We start from the raw sequence: 7662 nt of genomic DNA, 5'->3' as shown, positions 1-7662 counted from the left end.
TTCTCCAAAAATGTACTCAATGGGACCGTAATGTTGCAACAACACACAAGTTGACCTGCTGTCAGGAACAACCGAGTTAGTACATTTCAAACATGAAAAAGGTCATTTTAAAATCAACATGAAAAACCAAAATTCCTAAAGTATAAAACACAAAAAAATGCTTACCGAAGAGAGAAAATGTATCGTGCTCAGCACCCTCCTCCCGCCCTCTGGTGCAACTGATGTCCCTTTCTCCAAAAATGTACTCAATGGGACCGTAATGTTGCAACCACACACAAGTTGACCTGCTGTGAGGAACAACCGAGTTAGTACATTATAAACATGAAAAAGGTCATTTTAAAATCAACATGAAAAACCAAAATTACAAAAGTATAAAACACAAAAAAATGCTTACCGAAGAGAGAAAATGTATCGTGCTCAGCACCCTCCTCCCGCCCTGAGGTGCAACTGATGTCCCTTTCTCCAAAAATGTACTCAATGGGACCGTAATGTTGCAACCACACACAAGTTGACCTGCTGTGAGGAACAACCGAGTTAGTACACTTCAAACATGAAAAAGGTCATTTTAAAATCAACATGAAAAACCAAAATTCCAAAATTATAATACACAAAAAAATGCTTACCGAAGAGAGAAAATGTATCGTGCTCAGCACCCTCCTCCCACCCTTTGGTGCAACTGATGTCCCTTTCTCCAAAAATGTACTCAATGGGACCGAGATGTTGCAACCACACACAAGTTGACCTGCTCTGAGGAACAACCGAGTTAGTACATTTCAAACATGAAAAAGGTCATTTTAAAATCAACATGAAAAACCAAAATTCCAAAAGTATAAAACACAAAAAAATGCTTACCGAACAGAGAAAATGTATCGTGCTCAGCACCCTCCTCCCGCCCTGAGGTGCAACTGATGTCCCTTTCTCCAAAAATGTACTCAATGGGACCGTAATGTTGCAACCACACACAAGTTGACCTGCTGTGAGGAACAACCGAGTTAGTACATTTCAAACATGAAAAAGGTCATTTTAAAATCAACATGAAAAACCAAAATTCCAAAAGTATAAAACACAAAAAAATGCTTACCGAAGAGTGAAAATGTATCGTGCTCAGCACCCTCCTCCCGCCCTGTGGTGCAACTGATGTCCCTTTCTCCAAAAATGTACTCAACGGGACCGTAATGTTGCAACCACACACAAGTTGACCTGCTGTGAGGAACAACCGAGTTAGTACATTTCAAACATGAAAAAGATCATTTTAAATTCAACATGAAAAACCAAAATTCCAAAAGTATAAAACACAAAAAAATGCTTACCGAAGAGAGAAACTGTATCGTGCACAGCACCCCCCTCCCGCCCTGGGGTGCAACTGATGTCCCTTTCTCCAAAAATGTACTCAATGGGACCGTAATGTTGCAACCACACACAATTTGACCTGCTGTGAGGAAAAACCGAGTTAGTACATTTCAAACATGAAAAAGGTCATTTTAAAATCAACATGAAAAACCAAAATTCCAAAAGTATAAAACACAAAAAAATGCTTACCGAAGAGACAAAATGTATCATGCTCAGCACCCTCCTCCCGCCCTGTGGTGCAACTGATGTCCCTTTCTCCAAAAATGTAATCAATGGGACCGTAATGTTGCAACCACACACAAGTTGACCTGCTGTGAGGAAAAACCGAGTTAGTACATTTCAAACATGAAAAAGGTCATTTTCAAATCAACATGAAAAACCAAAATTCCAAAAGTCTAAAACACAAAAAAATGCTTACCGAAGAGAGAAAATGTATCGTGCTCAGCACCCTCCTCCCGCCCTGTGGTGCAACTGATGTCCCTTTCTTCAAAAATGTACTCAATGGGACCGTAATGTTGCAACCACACACAAGTTGACCTGCTGTGAGGAACAACCGAGTTAGTACATTTCAAACATGAAAAAGGTCAGTTTAAAATCAACATGAAAAACCAAAATTCCAAAAGTATAAAACACAAAAAAATGCTTACCGAAGAGAGAAAATGTATCGTGCTCCGCACCCTTCTCCCGCCCTGTGGTGCAACTGATGTCCCTTTCTCCAAAAATGTACTCAATGGGACCGTAATGTTGCAGCCACACACAAGTTGACCTGCTGTGAGGAACAACCGAGATAGTACATTTCAAACATGAAAAAGGTCATTTTAAAGTCCTTATGAAAAACCAAAATTCCAAAAGTATAAAACACAAAAAAATGCTTACCGAAGAGAGAAAATGTATCGTGCTCAGCACCCTGCTCCCGCCCTGTGGTGCAACTGATGTCCCTTTCTCCAAAAATGTACTCGATGGGACCGTAATGTTGCAACCACACACAAGTTGACCTGCTGTGAGGAACAACCGAGTTAGTACATTTCAAACATGAAAAAGGTCAGTTTAAAATCAACATGAAAAACCAAAATTCCAAAAGTATAAAACACAAAAAAATGCTTACCGAAGAGAGAAACTGTATCGTGCTCAGCACCCTCCTCCCGCCCTGCGGTGCAACTGATGTCCCTTTCTCCAAAAATGTACTCAATGGGACCGTAATGTTGCAACCACACACAAGTTGACCTGCTGTGAGGATAAACTGAGTTAGCACATTTCAAACATGAAAAAGGTCATTTTAAAATCAACATGAAAAACGAATATTCCAAAAGTATAAAACACAAAAAAATGCTTACCGAAGAGAGAAAATGTATCGTGCTCAGCACCCTCCTCCCGCCCTGTGGTGCAACTGATGTCCCTTTCTCCAAAAATGTACTCAATGGGACCGTAATGTTGCAACCACACACAAGTTGACCTGCTGTGAGGAACAACCGAGTTAGTACATTTCAAACATGAAAAAGGTCATTTTAAAATCAACATGAAAAACCAAAATTCCAAAAGTATAAAACACAAATAAATGCTTACCGAAGAGAGAAAATGTATCGTGCTCAGCACCCTCCTCCCGCCCTGTGGTGCAACTGATGTCCCTTTCTCCAAAAATGTACTTAATGGGACCGAAATGTAGCAACCACACACAAGTTGACCTGCTGTGAGGAACAACCGAGTTAGTACATTTCAAACATGAAAAAGGTCATTTTAAAATCAACATGAAAAACCAAAATTCCAAAAGTATAAAACACAAAAAAATGCTTACCGAAGAGAGAAAATGTATCGTGCTCAGCACCCTCCTCCCGCCCTGTGGTGCAACTGATGTCCCTTTCTCCAAAAATGTACTCAATGGGACCGTAATGTTGCAACAACACACAAGTTGACCTGCTGTGAGGAACAACCGAGTTAGTACATTTCAAACATGAAAAAGGTAATTTTAAAATCAACATGAAAAACCAAAATTCCAAAAGTATAAAACACAAAAAAATGCTTACCGAAGAGAGAAAATGTATCGTGCTCAGCACCCTCCTCCCGCCCTGTGGTGCAACTGATGTCCCTTTCTCCAAAAATGTACTCAATGGGACCGTAATGTTGCAACAACACACAAGTTGACCTGCTGTGAGGAACAACCGAGTTAGTACATTTCAAACATGAAAAAGGTCATTTTAAAATCAACATGAAAAACCAAAATTCCAAAAGTATAAAACACAAAAAAATGCTTACCGAAGAGAGAAAATGTATCGTGCTCAGCACCCTCCTCCCGCCCTGTGGTGCAACTGATGTCCCTTTCTCCAAAAATGTACTCAATGGGACCGTAATGTTGCAACAACACACAAGTTGACCTGCTGTGAGGAACAACCGAGTTAGTACATTTCAAACATGAAAAAGGTCAGTTTAAAATCAACATGAAAAACCAAAATTCCAAAAGTATAAAACACAAAAAAATGCTTACCGAAGAGAGAAACTGTATCGTGCTCAGCACCCTCCTCCCGCCCTGCGGTGCAACTGATGTCCCTTTCTCCAAAAATGTACTCAATGGGACCGTAATGTTGCAACCACACACAAGTTGACCTGCTGTGAGGATAAACTGAGTTAGCACATTTCAAACATGAAAAAGGTCATTTTAAAATCAACATGAAAAACGAATATTCCAAAAGTATAAAACACAAAAAAATGCTTACCGAAGAGAGAAAATGTATCGTGCTCAGCACCCTCCTCCCGCCCTGTGGTGCAACTGATGTCCCTTTCTCCAAAAATGTACTCAATGGGACCGTAATGTTGCAACCACACACAAGTTGACCTGCTGTGAGGAACAACCGAGTTAGTACATTTCAAACATGAAAAAGGTCATTTTAAAATCAACATGAAAAACCAAAATTCCAAAAGTATAAAACACAAATAAATGCTTACCGAAGAGAGAAAATGTATCGTGCTCAGCACCCTCCTCCCGCCCTGTGGTGCAACTGATGTCCCTTTCTCCAAAAATGTACTTAATGGGACCGAAATGTAGCAACCACACACAAGTTGACCTGCTGTGAGGAACAACCGAGTTAGTACATTTCAAACATGAAAAAGGTCATTTTAAAATCAACATGAAAAACCAAAATTCCAAAAGTATAAAACACAAAAAAATGCTTACCGAAGAGAGAAAATGTATCGTGCTCAGCACCCTCCTCCCGCCCTGTGGTGCAACTGATGTCCCTTTCTCCAAAAATGTACTCAATGGGACCGTAATGTTGCAACAACACACAAGTTGACCTGCTGTGAGGAACAACCGAGTTAGTACATTTCAAACATGAAAAAGGTAATTTTAAAATCAACATGAAAAACCAAAATTCCAAAAGTATAAAACACAAAAAAATGCTTACCGAAGAGAGAAAATGTATCGTGCTCAACACCCTCCTCCCGCCCTGTGGTGCAACTGATGTCCCTTTCTCCAAAAATGTACTCAATGGGACCGTAATGTTGCAACCACACACAAGTTGACCTGCTGTGAGGAACAACCGAGTTAGTACATTTCAAACATGAAAAAGGTCATTTTAAAATCAACATGAAAAACCAAAATTCCAAAAGTATAATACACAAAAAAATGCTTACCGAAGAGAGAAAATGTATCGTGCTCAGCACCCTCCTCCCGCCCTGTGGTGCAACTGATGTCCCTTTCTCCAAAAATGTACTCATAGGGACCGAGATGTTGCAACCACACACAAGTTGACCTGCTGTGAGGAACAACCGAGTTAGTACATTACAAACATGAAAAAGGTCATTTTAAAATCAACATGAAAAACCAAAATTCCAAAAGTATAAAACACAAAAAAATGCTTACCGAAGAGAGAAAATGTATCGTGCTCAGCAAACTCCTCCCGCCCTGAGGTGCAACTGATGTCCCTTTCTCCAAAAATGTACTCAATGGGACCGTAATGTTGCAACCACACACAAGTTGACCTGCTGTGAGGAACAACCGAGTTAGTACATTTCAAACATGAAAAAGGTCATTTTAAAATCAACATGAAAAACCAAAATTCCAAAAGTATAAAACACAAAAAAATGCTTACCGAAGAGAGAAAATGAATCGTGCTCAGCACCCTCCTCCCGCCCTGTGGTGCAACTGATGTCCCTTTCTCCAAAAATGTACTCAATGGGACCGTAATGTTGCAACCACACACAAGTTGACCTGCTGTGAGGAACAACCGAGTTAGTACATTTCAAACATGAAAAAGATCATTTTAAAATCAACATGAAAAACCAAAATTCCAAAAGTATAAAACACAAAAAAATGCTTACCGCAGAGAGAAACTGTATCGTGCACAGCACCCCCGTCCCGCCCTGGGGTGCAACTGATGTCCCTTTCTCCAAAAATGTACTCAATGGGACCGTAATGTTGCAACCACACACAATTTGACCTGCTGTGAGGAAAAACCGAGTTAGTACATTTCAAATATGAAAAAGGTCATTTTAAAATCAACATGAAAAACCAAAATTCCAAAAGTATAAAACACAAAAAAATGCTTACCGAAGAGAGAAAATGTATCGCGCTCAGCACCCTCCTCCCGCACTGTGGTGCAACTGATGTCCCTTTCTCCAAAAATGTACTCAATGGGACCGTAATGTTGCAACAACACACAAGTTGACCTGCTGTGAGGAACAACCGAGTTAGTACATTTCAAACATGAAAAAGGTCATTTTAAAATCAACACGAAAAACCTAAATTCCTAAAGTATAAAACACAAAAAAATGCTTACCATAGAGAGAAAATGTATCGTGCTCAGCACCCTCCTCCCGCCCTGTGGTGCAACTGATGTCCCTTTCTCCAAAAATGTACTCAATGGGACCGTAATGTTGCAACCACACACAAGTTGACCTGCTGTGAGGAAAAACCGAGTTATTACATTTCAAACATGAAAAAAGTCATTTTAAAATCAACATGAAAAACCAAAATTCCAAAAGTATAAAACACAAAAAAATGCTTAATGAAGAGAGAAAATGTATCGTGCTCAGCACCCTCCTCCCGCCCTGTGGTGCAACTGATGTCCCTTTCTCCAAAAATGTACTCAATGGGACCGTAATGTTGCAACCACACACAAGTTGACCTGCTGTGAGGAACAACCGAGTTAGTACATTTCAAACATGAAAAAGGTCATTTTAAAATCAACATGAAAAACCAAAATTCCAAAAGTATAAAACACAAAAAAATGCTTACCGAAGAGAGAAAATGTATCGTGCTCAGCACCCTCCTCCTGCCCTGTGGTGCAACTGATGTCCCTTTCTCCAAAAATGTACTCAATGGGACCGTAATGTTGCAGCCACACACAAGTTGACCTGCTGTGAGGAACAACCGAGTTAGTACATTTCAAACATGAAAAAGGTCATTTCAAAATCAACATGAAAAACCAAACTTCCAAAAGTATAAAACACAAAAATATGCTTACCGAAGAGAGAAAATGTATCGTGCTCAGCACCCTCCTCCCGCCCTGTGGTGCAACTGATGTCCCTTTCTCCAAAAATGTACTCAATGGGACCGTAATGTTGCAACCACACACAAGTTGACCTGCTGTGAGGAAAAACCGAGTTATTACATTTCAAACATGAAAAAGTACATTTTAAAATCAACATGAAAAACCTAACTTCCAAAAGTATAAAACACAAAAATATGCTTACCGAAGAGAGAAAATGTATCGTGCTCAGCACCCTCCTCCCGCCCTGTGGTGCAACTGATGTCCCTTTCTCCAAAAATGTACTCAATGGGACCGTAATGTTGCAACCACACACAAGTTGACCTGCTGTCAGGAACAACCGAGTTAGTACATTTCAAACATGAAAAAGGTCATTTTAAAATCAACATGAAAAACCAAAATTCCAAAAGTATAAAACACAAAAAAATGCTTACCGAAGAGAGAAAATGTATCGTGCTCCGCACCCTCCTCCCGCCCTGTGGTGCAACTGATGTCCCTTTCTCCAAAAATGTACTCAATGGGACCGTAATGTTGCAGCCACACACAAGTTGACCTGCTGTGAGGAACAACCGAGATAGTACATTTCAAACATGAAAAAGGTCATTTTAAAATCCACATGAAAAACCAAAATTCCAAAAGTATAAAACACAAAAAATGCTTACCGAAGAGAGAAAATGTATCGTGCTCAGCACCCTGCTCCCGCCCTGTGGTGCAACTGATGTCCCTTTCTCCAAAAATGTACTCAATGGGACCGTAATGTTGCAACCACACACAAGTTGACCTGCTGTGAGGAACAACCGAGTTAGTACATTTCAAACATGAAAAAGGTCAT

Source organism: Schistocerca piceifrons, unplaced genomic scaffold (genome assembly GCF_021461385.2).
Source record: "Schistocerca piceifrons isolate TAMUIC-IGC-003096 unplaced genomic scaffold, iqSchPice1.1 HiC_scaffold_1887, whole genome shotgun sequence".
Lineage (NCBI taxonomy): Eukaryota > Metazoa > Arthropoda > Insecta > Orthoptera > Acrididae > Schistocerca > Schistocerca piceifrons.
Note: the sequence above shows the minus strand (reverse complement) of the source record.